This window comes from Ambystoma mexicanum, chromosome 10 (assembly GCF_040938575.1).
Source record: "Ambystoma mexicanum isolate Mex_15411 chromosome 10, UKY_AmexF1_1, whole genome shotgun sequence".
NCBI classification, from domain to species: Eukaryota; Metazoa; Chordata; class Amphibia; order Caudata; family Ambystomatidae; genus Ambystoma; species Ambystoma mexicanum.
The window spans coordinates 1,405,702,289-1,405,717,816 of NC_090932.1; the positions used below are offsets into that span (position 1 = coordinate 1,405,702,289).

At 43.9% G+C, this 15,528-nt stretch overlaps 1 protein-coding gene across 1 annotated transcript in view; it reads right to left on the bottom strand.

Annotated features, from left to right (window-relative positions):
- ACACB (acetyl-CoA carboxylase beta) overlaps positions 1-15,528 on the bottom strand; it is a 3,851,763-nt gene that overhangs the window by 2,939,863 nt on the left and 896,372 nt on the right. The window lies entirely within an intron of this gene.

A 15,528-nucleotide genomic window follows, 5' to 3' on the forward strand; every position in this document is an offset into this window, starting at 1 on the left:
CAGCCCGAATGGCAGAACCCGAAACTGATAATGAGAACCACCAATGGCGAACCTCAGGTACTTTCTGCGCTTGTGATGGATAGGCACATGAAAGTAAGCATCCTGAAAGTCCAATGACACCATCCAATCCTGAAGCTTGAGGGCCTGAAGGATCTGAAAAAGGGTAAACATTTTGAACTTGTCCTTCCTGAGGAACTTGTTCAAGTATCTGAAGTCCAAAATGGATCTCAATCCTCTGTCCTCTCAGTCACAGGTACTGGTTCTATTGCACCTTTCTCTAGCAGACTTAAGATTTTCTGCAAAAGTTACTGATCCTGAGTTTTGTAAGAGGGGCTCCCCAGTGGATGATCCAGAGGCCTTCTTAAAAAGGGAAGGCAGTAATCCGGGGCTACTGTTACCAATGCCCAAAAATCTAAAAAAATGCCCTGCCATTCTTGCAGATGTTGAGTGAGTGCCTCCCACTGGTGTCTTGTGGATTAAGGCCTCAGAGGTTTTGAGGCGGCTCACGCAGCAGCTGAGGGTAAAGAAGCTGTTGCTTCGGCGGGCTTGGCACCTCGTACTCGCCCATCACAAGGGAACTTTCTTTGACCGGCCAGTCCTCTCGCTCTTCCAAATGAGGAATAGAAGCGAAAGGACCTACCTCTCCAAACTGGTGCACCGGGTTGCAGAGGTTGTGGTTGTCTGATAGTGACCCCAAGTGACTTGGCGGCTGCCGCGTTCGAGGTCTGCAGCTTCTTTAGGCTCTCGCCAGTCTTGGTGCCAATAGTTGAGTTAAAGGGCATGTTTAGAAGTCTAGAGTGCATATCCGGTGAAAAGTCAAACTTCCTGAACCACGCAAATCTGTGTACGATAGTGCTCACCACCATAGGTCTGCTAATGCGGTCAGCAGAGTCCAACCCTGATTGGAAAGACCCACACATTGCTTCCTTTCCATCTCACACAATGTTCAAAAAGCCTTTTGTCTCCTCTCCTCACAGAATCTGTACAGCCGCCATGGAAATACAATCCCACAAGGTGTAGGAAAACTTAGCAAGTGCACAAGTGGTATTGACAGACTTCCAAGCCATACTCCCGGTTGGGAATACCATTTTTTGCCATTACGTCAAAACGATTGTCATCCCTATCCGGAGGTATTGTGGCATATGCAGCTTGTTTTGAGATGGAAGTTGCAGCTTGGACCACCAAGCTTTCGGGTGTCTGGAAAGATGCTCTGGGTCACTACTCGAAGGTCTGTACTTTCTTAAGATTTTTATTCACAGCCGGGCTTGTCTCTGGCGCCTCCCAATTAGCCTTGACCCTTTTTTGAAGGGCTATATGGATGTCATGATCTCTGCTTCCAAAAGGTCAGGGTTTTCCCAACTCCCTTGGAAGCAGATCCATAACCCAGGTTCCGAGTGCCAACCAGTCCCAATTGGGACCTTTTGGACCCAGTCCTGGCGCCAGTGGCACCAGGCTCATAAATATGCCCAGTCCCAGCGCTGGAAGCGCCGGGCTCATAATGCTTGGGTGGACTTACCTTCAGCAGACCATGCTGCTTACTTGCCTGCCAGTTGAGCCTCTGATCCTCTTCTGTTTGGAACTACTTTTCCTGTTGGGTGGGGCTGGAGCCACTCCCTAGATTCAGAACACTGGAACTCTTCTGGAAGGCAGGAACTCTTTTCTTACCAGGAACTCTTTTCTTACTTAGGCGTGGCTGTGGAAGGAGACACCTAAGCACTACAGGAGGCTATTTAAACCACACCCGGTGGATGAATCTTGCTTTGCGTTTTTCTGCAACCTCTGCAGCAGAACGCTCATCGTGTCTTCTGCATCCGGTCCTGGGCCTAAGGAAAAAGGCTTACCATCCTGAATCCAGTCTTCAGCAACACCTATAAAGACAAGAAAGAACAGGTTAGCATTCCGGCATCTGAAAGGCAAAGGCTTACCATCCTGAATCCAGTCTTCAGCAACACCTATAAAGACAAGAAAGAACAGGTTAGCATTCCGGCATCTGAAAGGCAAAGGCTTACCTACTCTTCGTACGCTCCGGAGGCCTTCGGCGCTGCATCCCGCATCTGAAAGACAAAACAAGGTGCGTTTAAAGACATTGGGGAACTTTAATACTCACGTGCCATTACTCCTTTCCACATCTAATCCAGTGGGTATTCCGGCACCCTGCAGCCGCTCCGAACTCGTACCTGCAAAATAAAAAGACAGTTAGAGCGCATAGTGAAGCAGGCAACAAGCGCTTACTTACGTGCTTCCAGGCGCTTCTATTCATCACACGGGCTCCATCTTTAACTCACTTCAGCCCGTCATCCGCCATCGCCGGAACCCTGCAAAACAAGAGACATCATTACTAAAGACTTTAAAGACATTTGAATGACTCGAAACTTACCGTTCGTGCAGTAAACGACGGACAGCAGTCCTCTGAAGTCAAGAGGCCTGCGCTACCTATCCAGTGAAGAAACTGGTTACAGCACCCTGCCCCGAGGCAGATGGAGAGCTCGGCATTCACTTACCTAAGGTGAGAGCGTTAACCTTTGGGGGTCTACAGGAGAGGAGAAGAGGAAAGAGATAGGGACACCCCAATAACCCCAGTTCATTAACCCCATATTTTCTATCTGCAAACATCTTACTCTACACGTCAGGCATACAGTGCACAGAGGTCCAGCCCAAAGAGCCAACCGGGTGCTACACATCACCTTTGAAGATACGGTAGTCGCCCAGTCAAGACCGGCGCCTCTGCGAGAATCAGGTGAGCGTTACAATGGAACAGTAATAAAGGGTCCTCTTGAGGGCCCTTGGCCAAGATGTCCGTGAGGTCATCCTGCTCAAAGGGGAGGGGCAAGAGTGCAGGGGCCTGGTATGTCCCATCCCAAAAGTTTGGTTACTTTAGACATTAGCTGTCTGTAGGATGCATCAGCATGTTCTGCTGGATCAGGCTTCCCAAATTCCAATTCTGGTGAAGTGTCAAGGCCACTTGCTGTTTGTAGGTGGTCATACAGGTCCCTCATTTTAGATTACTCTGATACAAGGGCCTCAGGGACATTGGGGGTGCCATATTCAAGCCCAAAAGGCAGAGGGTCCTGATGAGAGGGTTCACGTTCTTCGAAAATCAAAGATAAGAACATTTAAGTGGTTTAGGTGTCTTTTCAATTTCCCTCGACGGCATTGAGGGTTTCAACGCCATCACCGTTGATGGAGACCTCGAAGGACTCAACCCATGACTCGACAGAGTCTTCGACGGGCAAGGACTGGGCTTGTTGTCGACTCAAGACCTTGAAGGTTCTCAAGGGGTCAGAGGCTTCTCTCCCGGGCTCAAGGGCGCACAGGATTTTAGCCTGGTTATTTTCCTTGTTGGCTTTAGAAGGCGTGACAGGGACATGGCTCTTTGCCTTTTAGACAGGGGCGGCCGGGGGCACCTTCTCGAAGATTTTTAACATTTCCTGCCTAAATACCTCCCATTTGGCTGCAGTCGCCGATTTACTCGGGCAGGCTACCTTGTGTTCAGTCGAGGAATATGAGGACGAGGATGGGGATCTATTGAGTCTTTGCTTCATTTATTTTGCTGAAGATGAAGAGTGATGTGACCCGCTTCATGACCAAGAGCATTTCTTCAACCGCCTCCTCCGTGGACAGTCACCTCATGACTGAAGAACACCTTTTCGACAGTCGTGGACAGGGATTTTTTAAAGGGGGCCTACCCGCCGCAAGTTTCCCCTTCCGTTCCTTCAACACCTTACCCGTCATGGACTGGCATGATTAGCAGTCTGCCATTCTGTGGTCGACGTCAAGACATCTCAAACAGGCCCGATGTGGGTCGGTTATCAATATCTTGGGCCCCGCAGTCGATACACTTTTTTACATTTTTTATTTGTGTTGGTTTTACAAAACCTTTACAAAACAACAAAAATTACAGCATAAAAATTACAGATCATAAACATTAAACAATTATACTAATAATACTATACTGTAGCACCTGCGATATAGTGATTTCTGTAATCATTTTTCTATAATCTCGTTTCTAAAAAACATTCATAACTTGTGATGTTTCTGGTTGCTAGTTGTACTGTCTTGCTGTTCTTTACTCAAAAAGTCGTATTTTTATGAGTCAATGTTCAGAATCAGGGATTAAAGGTCTAATGAATAAATCTATATTGATACACTTCTTAAACCCAGTGTTCGGAGTAGAAGAAGCCGATGAAGTGGCCATTCTCAAAGCTATGTTGCAGTTTTGTGAGAAACCAAAAGCGTGCTGTATCAAAGCGCAAGTTATGGCAGAAAAACAGAGCTTTAGTAATGGGCGCAGTGCGTGCTATTTATACCTCCGATGAAGTCTACATCGAGACGGAGGTCCTCGAGGGACAGAGTCGTCCACGACACACAGCGCCCCCTGCTGAGAAGAAATGTCTGAAGCAGCCGATTCTGCAAGGGAAGATATCTGAAGATGAGCAATACGTGGGAGGACACAATACATTTTAAGTGGAAGCTGGTAGACAGATGTTGGCAGAGTATGTCATGGTTCACTAAAACAAATGCATCGGATAGGTCAAGGAGGAGGGGGATGGCAAGACCACCAGAGTCACAAATAGTATCTAAATGGATGGTGAGGTATAGCAGGGCTGTTTTGGTGCTGTGCTTTGGTCGAGAGCCATATTTTCTAGAGCTTAGCAGTTGGTGTTGCTCTAGGAAGAGTTACTTTTGGGAGTATGCCAGCCAGTCCAAGATTTCGAGTAGGAAGGGGAGTCAAGGGAGGGTTTTGTGAGTAGAGGGGTGATTCAGGCTGCTTTAAGGCAGGTAGGGATGGAGTTGGTGGCAAAGGATGCGTTGACAAAGTCATTGATAGTGAGGGTCAAGATGGAGGCACAAAGCTTGACGATGTGGCCGAGCAGGTATCTCCCTTGCAGTTTGTGAGTTTGAGGGTGCAGATAGTTTTGAAGAGGTCTGAATGGGAGACTTGGGAGAAGCTGCAAGGGGTGGGGTTGAGAGTAATTTGGATTGGGGCAAGGCTTTCAGATCAATCATCTTGGGTTGTTTTGCCGCAAGTAGGGACTTCTTGGCAGCGATTTTGTCCTTCAGTGAGTTTGTAACTGTGCATCCCCCTCTATTTATGTATTGGATATTTGTAAGGCAATAAATAAATAAATAAGGGGGTGGGGGAGAATCCCAGCTATAGGGCCTCATCACGACCTCGGCGGTAGCGGTAGTGCTATTAGCGCGGGGGCTATTAGCGCGACCGCCATAGCCCCCGGCGCTAATAGCGCGGGATCAGGAGTTGGGCGGACTTGAAAGTCCCCATTCCCCATTGAGCCCATTCGGGAATGCCCGATTCCCCATTGGGCTCAATGGGGAAATTTCGCGCTCATACCGCCGGCGGATTTCCCGCCGGCGGTATTAGCGCGAATTCTCGGCGGATTTCACACCAGCTCAGAGCTGGTTTGAAATCCGCCGAAGCCCTGATCCGGCGGACCCTTAAATCCGGCGGTAATAGCGCTACCGCCGGATTTAAGGGTTACCGCCGAGGTCGTGATGAGGCCCATAGCCTTGAAACCTTCAGATTCAAGGTGGAACAATAACTGCTTCAAGTCCACTTGAGCATTTCCATCATGATCACTGTACAAACTGATTGACAACACTGCATCTTAAATATCCCACACTGCTAATATCGTTAAACAAAAAGAAAACCGCTCACAAAACAGCTTCTGAAAACAAACAGCCTCCTCCTTCTGGACTTCCGATTTCTGCCCTTCTCTAGGCCATTTGCTTTCTCCTGTTTCCATAGTTAGAGATCTAAGGGTCTGACATTCTTCGTTTCTTTCTATGGAACCCCAGGTCAGGGCAATCTGTCAACAGGGCTATTTCCAGCTCAAGCTCCTTTGCCGTGTGCTTCCCTTTATCCAAGCTCACCTTCACGCCCCTGTGGTCTCGTCTATTGTTTCCTCATCTATTGACTATTGCAACTTCTCCTTGCTCAAACTGCTTACGTGATACAGCGCCTTCTGGTTCTCCAAAACTCTGCTGCAAATCTCATCGCCTGTACCCCCCACTGCTCTCATATGTGCTCCCGCACTTGGAGCATCTCATGTGCTCGATGGAATTACCAATAATGATCTCAGACACAAATAACCGGACAGACTCAAAGAATATGGCAAAGTACTACTTTGTTGTTCGCCAGATTGCCCTACTTAATTTGAGCTGACAAACTGTAGTCCACACACTCACATTTGGGTTTCAATTATACGGAGGCTTTATACATCGATACGCATCATCTATGACATCATCCTTTGTGGCAAACTGTAAAACCTATTAAAGGGAGGGATTGGTTAAGGGAACATATATACCTATATATCATACAAGTATCAGTAATAACACTGGATGCCGCATATGTAGTAGGCACGCCTTGAACCACCTATAAATACGTACAATACAGATTATAGCAGAATAACAGCAGGAGTTGGCCTGTTCAATAATGTATAGCATGTTGCTACATAGACGCTACGATTGCTTGGCATTCTCTCCCAGCCTTGGACTTTCGGCTCGTTTGCAGCATGTAAGCAAAACGAAACCTGGGTGCAGAGATCAATGTCAGATTACTACCCACTTGCCCAATTAGTCCATCAGCTCTAATTGGTCAGGTCCTAAGCCAAGGCTTCTCCTTTGTAGTTGACCTTGTAGCTGTTCTCTTTTTCTGGGACTTTCAAGGGAGTGTAGGTACACCATTATCTTTGTCTGGAACTTAATGTCTAGTCCTGATTTTCGACTTCTGAATCCTGTGTAAGGAGACCACAATTTTGTCTATTTCGACCTTTTATTTAATGCAATTCTTTAAAAAAAAATGTTTTATTAGGACTTCGCATAGTTCACAACATCAAAAACTTTTAGTCCTATAATTCCACTGTGTATAAAACTAAACAGTACTTTCTATAACGTCTCACGTTAAAAGCAAAATAGCGCCGACAAAGACCATTGAGACAAAACCTTTGGCCTTCCCTGGATCATTATCCACCATGCTTAGTTTACCAAATCTCTAGGTGATCATGGGCCAGTTCTAATTGCTTGATTCTCCCTCTTCAGTTACCCGTCCCAATTTCTTCGTGTGGTGAATTGTCTATCTTCTGGAAAATCACCATTAGGAATCTTACTAGTGCCAGATTCGTTAGCTTTGCTCCTTCAATCAGAGTCTGCCACCAATCCGCTGTATTCCAAGTTTGATATTTCATAGCTATTTCTCCAAAATGGCTTTCCCGTTCTTTGCTCAGGCCTGAGCACACCAAAGTCAGATGTTTCAGTGATTCCCTCATTTCCTTTTGTTGACAGTCTCGGAAATAGCGTTAAATATTTCGGGAGAATGTTCAGTTTTCGCGGTTCGGCCCAGAAATCATCTTGGTTTTTGTACTTTCTCACCTCGTCCGGGGTCTCTATCCAATCTCTTCTGCATAATTTCCTCTTAATTTTATCTGGGTTGGAGATCAAGTACGCTTTTGTCTCATTTAAATCCAGTACAATATTTTGACAGATGTTTTGCTATTCCATTAGCGTTCGATCCGAATGTTCTTCCATCGCCTTCTTGAGAATGGCAAATCCTTCCTTAGGAACTTCTTCCACACATTTGCGACAGAACATGATGATTTTCCATTCTACTATCTCTTTTAGCGAGGTCTGGGCCAACTCTCTTCTTATTATTTGAACTGGTAATGATTTCGGCAGTTGTAACACCGTCCGCCAGAACAGCCCCTCCAACTTGGGCCATAAGTCCACCGGCACAAAACATGAAGTTTCTGCTCCGTAAGAAAGAATTGGGACAACTTTCATCCTGTAGAAGGTTATCAATGGAATGAATGCAAATCTACAATGTCTTTTCATTAGGATCTTTCCCTGCAACGCCAAATTCATTACCTTTCTTTTCATCTGCTCAAGTCTAGGAGTTGCTCTTCTGCCGTTATTTACACAAGGCCTAGATAATTAATTGAATTCACCTCCTGAATTTTTTTTCTTTTCAAGAACCAACCATACTTGCCTCCCCTTCGAGTATTTGTGACCTTCATTCTTAGGATTCTTGAATTATTTGGGTTTATTGTTAGGTTATTTACATCCACATACTTCTGATGTTCGTCAAGCTGATGTAACCCAATAGGCGTCTGGTCCATCAAGACGATGTTGTCTGCGTACAATAACCTCCCTATTGCTGTGCCGGCCACTTTGGGGGGGAAATGCACGCATGTCCTCAAACGCTTCCCAGATATCTGAAATGAAGATATTAAAAAGCTCCAAAGCCAGCGGGGAACCTTGTTTGAGGCCCGTCCTGATGGGTATATAATCTGATAACCATCCTGTTTTATCGAGCCGCACTTTAATGCCTGTGTCTGTATACAGGTCTTATATTTTCCAAAATCAGTTCCATCTTGTCAATTTATTCCATAGTTGAGGTCTTCTTACGGTATCAGAAGCTTTTGAAAGATCAATGAAGGCGACAAAGGTGTTCTGCGCTTTATCTCTTGTAAAATGAATCAGGAAGCTGTTTAATGCTGTTCCCCTTTCTTTCACGAATCATGATTGCCACTGATCTTTATGGCCTGAAAATATGCTCCATTTGGGTAGTGCTTTCATCAAGATAGCTCAGAAGACCTTTCCCCCCACATCCAGGAGGGCTATTGGCCGATAGTTGCCCGGACTTGTCCTTAGCCCTTTTTTAAATATCGGCTTTACTACTGCCTCCTTCCATGAACTTGGAATTTTTTCTGCCTCTAATGTATATTTGAAGAGATGATGTAAACATATAGACCATTCAGCTGGGTTGCTCTTCAGTATTTCATTAGTAAACCCATCAGGGCCCGGGGCCCTTGAATTTTTTAGATGTTTAATGATGTGCTCTATTGTATCACTTTCAATATGTAGGTCTGTCTTCTCATTACCCTTTAAGGGAATTCGTTTCATATGAGTGGCATTCGTTTCCTGCATCTGCTCATAAAATGTACACCATGTTGAAGCCGGTAATAGGATTTGACAACATTGCCTCTTTTTATGATGTTCCATATTTCTGTGGTGTATTTCGTTTTAATTTTTTGCAGCATGGACTCAGTCTTGATTCAACATTTTTTTTTTTATGGAGATGGAGATGAAGCCAATTCTTATAATTTTGTTTCAGTTTATGAATCTCATTAACCTGGCCTGATGCAGCTATCATTTTTAACTTGTTGATGCTTTTCTTTAGATTTCTCTTTTTTTGACAATGTCTGCATCATAGGTATGCCGATGGGACATCATTATTTTATTTCATCTGTTTTTTTCTAACAGTTTTAAAGATGTTTAATAATGGAGCATAGCCAATCGGGTGTTTTCCCTCTTGGTCTTTCAACTGGTTATTTAACTCTTAAGTTAGTGTTAAGTGGTGGAATTTTGTTAGGTCTAATTCTTAATGTATTTCTTCCTGGGTTGACATCCTGCTGACCAACTGGCTTACAGTAAAGCTCTGAAAACATTTCTTTTCTAGCTTCTTTTTGGTCTCTTTGCCCTTTGATTTTGCTAGGAGCACTAAGATGCCTTCGGTCGAATGTGAAGCTTAATAAATGCTCTTCAAATAAAATCAAACTGGTGCCCCAAACTAAACTGGTGTCACTAAAAAACATGGCTTTCTAAACTCAGAAAAACTGAGCTTTCACTACAAAAATAACAAAGGGTTCACACAACACACAATCCTCCTCCCTGGAAAGTAAACAAATTACTGTCTAATCTCCATCCATAAAGTCTCCAGTTTGAAGGGATTTGCACATTGCCATCCTTAATGTTTGGAAACGCTTTCCTTTCTTCTCCCTCCGGGAGGCAGTCAACCGCTGATGAAGCACACTCCCAAAGTGTGTGGCTGAACCTTGCGAGCCTACAAGTAGCATTGATGGATTTCAACGCCATGCTACATGCAGAAAATACTTTTTTCGCCATAGTCTCATATCTCTTATCATCCCTGTCCTGTGGAACAGTAGGGTAAGCCGATTTACTACCTGATGAAGTAGCTGCCTGAACAACCAGACTCTGCAAAGTTGGGTGTTTGGATAAATATTCAGGGTCAGCAGAAGACACCCTATATTTAGCTGATCATTTTTTGTTCACCGCCGGGATTACCTCAGGTGTTTCCCAGTTTGCCAATATTCTCCTTTGTAATGCCGCATGAAATGGCACCACAGGATCCTCCTGTGGACCTTTGACCAGGATGTCTGTGAGGTCATCTTGCTGAAAAGCAGGTGAGGGTGTGGACCACCCCATAAACTCTATTATCCTTGCCATCAAGGTTCTATAAGGGGTTTCAGCATGATCCCCTGGGTCTGGTCTGGCAAATCCCACTTCTGGGGAAGTGTCCAAACCAACTGCTTCCTGTAAGGATTCTTGGAGGTCTTTCAACCTACCTTCCTCAGAGGTAAATTCCTCTGGTACTGGAGTTGCAGATCCCTGCAACTCAAAAGGTCTTTCCTGATCCGAATCCTCCCCTTCTTTATAAATTGATAAGGCTCTGGAGTGATCAGGTCTTGAAAATGGTATAAATCCCATTTCCAGAGCAGAAGGGGCCAAATTCGTCATGATTGGCTGAGAAAACGTCGACGCGGACGTTAAAGGCTTCGAAGCCATCGAAAAAGGCGTCGAGAAAGGTGGTAGAGGCCTCGATGAACTCGAGAGTATCAGAATTCTACTCGAGGTTGTCGACGACATTCTCGTGATCGAGGCTCTGGGTATGGCCACTGGCTTTGAGGTGGCCGTGGGTTTGTCCTTTCTCTGCGTCGACGTCAAAGACGGTGTTGACTCGACTGATCTGTGCATCGAAGTACCCTTCGATAAGGGCGTCGAAGACACCGATCTATGCGTCAAAGGGATCTTCGACGACGGCGAAGACGCAAATTTGCCTTTACTCGAGGGTTTGTGACGCTCTCGAGTGGCTTCTTTCGCCAGGTGCTGCGACTCGCAGCGTTTTGATTTTTTGGGTCTTTCACCCAGGGTATAACCCTCAGCAGTCTGAGGGGCTCCTGGCAGCTTTCTCGAAGACACTCGGCATCTTTTTCCTGAATTCCTCCCACTCAGCCTGAGAGCTATGTTTTGTGGGGCAGGAGACCCTTTTTGGGGAAACGGAAGAAGAAGTCGAGGAAGGGGATCTTCGACGTTTCTTTTTTGAATGCTTAGATCTCGAAGAGTGATGGGAACTGCTTCGAGACCTAGAACGTCTTTTGTGATGGCGAGGAGACTAATGTCTCAACTCCGCCGAGGAAACTTTCGAAGAAGTTTTAACTGCTTTACCACTCTCAAGCTTCCCCTTACGCTCCTTCAAGGCTTTCGCTCCTTCAAGGCTTTCGCCGTCATGGACATGCAGTCCTCGCACTTTGAACAATGGTGCTCGATTCCCAGGCAGCACAAACAGGTCCTGTGAGGATCCGTCAACGACATTTTCTTTCCACAGTCTGGACATTTTTTGAAGCCGGACCGTGGAGTCGTCGGTTCGGGTGAGGAAGCCATCGAGTACGAGTCAGTATTCACGAGGAATAATGAAGTATATCTGACTGAAGAACTGAGCAACGATATTCCGAGGCCCCACGAAGCACAGAAAAACGGAACTGAGCAACGGACGCTGCGCAAGTCTATACGCGTGATGACGTTGGCGCCGATACGGAGGCTGCCGAGGGACATGGGCTCGAGGGACGTCGACGCGCAGCGCCCTCTACTGAAAATGTTTTCCAAGGCCAGCAAGCTGGGAGATGATCTATCAAAGATAAGGAATACGTCGGAGGACACAATCCCTTCGAAAACAAATTACTGTCTAATCTCCATCCATAAAGTCTCCAGAGCCTCCTACTGTCTGGTGTGGTACAGCCCTGCCTCACCACCCAGGAACTAAATTCATCAGGAAAAGGGAGGTTCCTTATAGAAGTGTCCGAACTCTTTCTGCACAAGAACTCATCTTAATCCTTGGAGGACCACATCAATACCATGTGAATATCACACTGCAGGCCATATCTCCATTAAACTATGGGTACAGCCTTTCCAATCACACATGAAATGTTTAGGTGTCAGTGTGTCTACAGGTTCCATGCAGATACACCAGAATCCAGTTGCTGAAGATGCTGTGGGTTTTTTCGGGGAGATTTGCCAAGGCCTACTTACAAATATCCCTAACAAGATACTGGGTACAAGAAATTACTGAAATATGACTGGGTAAAAGGAGTAGCTGATTTGTATGTTGAAGTACAACACAAACGCCTCTTAATCAACTTAGCTTTTTTCGTAAACTCAACTTCTCAGTCCCTCAGCAGAACATGGACGTCCAAGGGGGATGGTCATAATTTCCAATCGAGTTTTTAGAACAGTGCACTGTGTTATAGAACTACACATACATCAGATGATATGACCTGCAAGTGCAGTTCCCTATTAATATACAAAAGTTCACCAAAACAAAAAACATAGAAAGGCAGGCATTATAAACTAAATCATACTTTAAAAGAAAGAGTACACCAATACATTTTATGAAGAAATCCTAATTTTATTTAGGAGGCACTGGCATGATCAAGCACATAACCCTTTAAGAAAATACCTTCCTTTGATATATATGTAAGAAAATGATGTGCTATGTGGACAGACAGATTTTTTGTTTTCCTTTATTGTGTTCCTGGTTGCTCAAAGTCAACCTTACACACATTCTCTGGAACCACATACAAATCCATATAAAACGACAACATTGACTATAAAATACAATAGACAAATATTAAAAACAGAAAAGAAGGCCATCATACAAATTTCATCCGTTTCACTGCAAATTGATCTCTCAAACATTCAATAACAACAAATCAGAGGATATTTTTGTATGTAAATTTTAACAAATGTAGAATGTGTGATAATGTGTTTTAATCTATGTTTGTATATGTAAATCCATTTATGGCTGTGAACATATTATAAATAAATAACAACAAATCAGATAGCAAATAATAGCGATTACAAATCACCATATTAATTTGATCAAACCGGCGAGATTAAGTAATTTGATTGTGGCCATCGTTAAGAGTTTCTTCCCCACTTGCAAGTCTATAAAACATATCTATCGAATTTAAAAATTCAACATTATGCACACATTTACTCAACAGTAAAACATGTTATTCTTGAAGTGTGACACGTTCAATCAAGATGTGTTCTCTAGTCTGAATAATCTCCAGATCTTCCCACAGAGGACAATGAGCAAGATCCCCATGGCTACTTAAGGCCCTACATTCTCTAATTTCCCCCCGTCACCAGAAGGTTCAATCCAAACCTAAGAAATTGGCTGCAACAGTATGCATTGGGAAACATCTTTAAATACATTGGTAAACACCCCAGTGGTTTTGTTCGAAGTAGATAAGCTTCTATATATTTTGTAAAACCTCGCCTTTTCTAATGTCAACCGCCAATCTAATTTCCTTAATTAATACTTCACAAGATGCGGGTTAAAGATCAAATCAACCTACCCATGTTCACATTCACACAACATAAAATAAACAAATCTTTGAAAAATGTTTAGAGGTAAATGCGTTGTAGATCTCAGCGCCTCCCCTAAATCAGTATAAAGTGTGGATAGCAGAGGATTTAACAATCTACATAGTGTTAATGTTTTCCATTTCAAACAACAACCCAGTAAGGACAGTCCCAATTCCAAGCACACAGCAGCTATTGGTAGATTGCCTGGGATGCCTAACGTTTTCCACCAAATAATAGCTTTGACCTTATCCCAGTCAATTCCTCTGGCTATAGCTGATAATTCCACTCCATACATTAAGGTTGGGATGGCTTTATTATCCTTTTTATAAATTAAAATGTATAAAATTAATTTATAAAAGTTCAACACCGGGATTATAGAGAATTGCCAAAATTTCTTATGGACTCTTCATCTGCATGGCCAACTGCCCTGCCTTCTCCCTAATCCTTGCTACTATAGAGGCTTTATTCGAGCTTGCCTCCATAATAAAGCCATGGTAAGTTGTACTTGTTTTGGGTACAAGTGGTTGTTTATTTATTGACCAGCTAAAGCCCATCGGTTTCTTGGCCTTCTTATGGAACCTTACATTAGTTTTTTTTTTACCATGTATTACTATATTGTTATTTTTGGCATGGGTTTCCATAGAATTCAAAAGTCTCTGCAGACCGACTTCGGTCCTATCTAGCAGAACCCCGTCGTCTGAATATGTTAAATACCAGATTGGGCGATTTTTCATTTTTGGTGGCACAAACTTTACCACTCAAGTGCTCACCGAGATCAGACAAATATAGGTTGAACAAGCAGGGGGCCAAAACACAACCCTGTTTCAACCCTCAGTGCATCAAAAAGTCTTTAGTCAAGGCCCAAGTTTATCCAACCAAACCTGCAACACATTGTCCTCATGCAAATATATCTAAATTGAGAGCAACGATCGAGGGATATCCTATTCTTGTAATTTAGCTCAGAGCAGAGAGCGATTGACAGAATCGAAGGCCTGGGAGTAGCCAATTGCCATCACAAAAACTAGGCTTGACACTCTCCTAGGCCTGCTCCTGAATGCAAGCTAATATAAGGCCATTTCAATTTGTTGAAAGCCCTCTTCTAAAACCCATCTGATATTTGGACAAGCATCCAACCATACCGGTCCAGCACTAACTCTAATAATATAAACCTGACAAAGATTTTACAATCACAATCGAATAGCAATATAAGCCAACGATTTTATTTCATGGGATCACCTCTAACTCCCTTATTAAATATTGGGATTTCTACCCATCGTTTCCAGGAGGGGAGAGTAGTTTTAGTCTCCAAGATGGACATAAATAAAAAGTGCAAGTTACCAGCCCAGAGAACTGGGTTAGATTTCAATAACGCATTTGAAAGACCATTCATGGAGGCGCGCAAGTTTGAGGACTTTCTTATTGCATCTTTTATCATCTTGATGGTCATATTAATAGACCGCAGGCAATCAAAACTAGGATTAGGTGGGGAAAATGCATGCCGCCTGTATAAGTAATTACAATGTTTTTCCCACACACCCTCTGAGATCGGGTAATCTGGTCTACTCTCCATGAGTTTCACCAGGTTATTTATCAGCAACCAAAGATTACGAGTATTGTTACCCAAAACAATCAGCAACATTATTTCCCACTCCTGCTGCTGTTGGGTGTACTTATAACACTTGCTCCAATTTTTGAAGGACTGCTTCAACCTATGCACCTGTTCTATATAGACCATCTCATTAGTCACTTCAGAGAGGATATGAATGTTTCTATGCAATTCCTTCTTACTTTCCTGCACTATCCTATTAAAGGGGTGGGAGTAACCACCCTCCCACTCTCAAATGGTCTAGCACCGCTAACAAACCTTTCCAAGAGGAGACCAAACCCATCCACATCCAAAGAGAGAATTCTTCTCACCCATGTTAGTGGCATTTACCAGGTATTTCTATTGATGAATACATTTCAGGCCATTCACTATCCTTTTTGCTACCCTACTAACGGTGTTATTCAGTACCAACTCTGTAAAAATGGACGTGCAGATTGTTCCTTACAACACATTAAAATCTT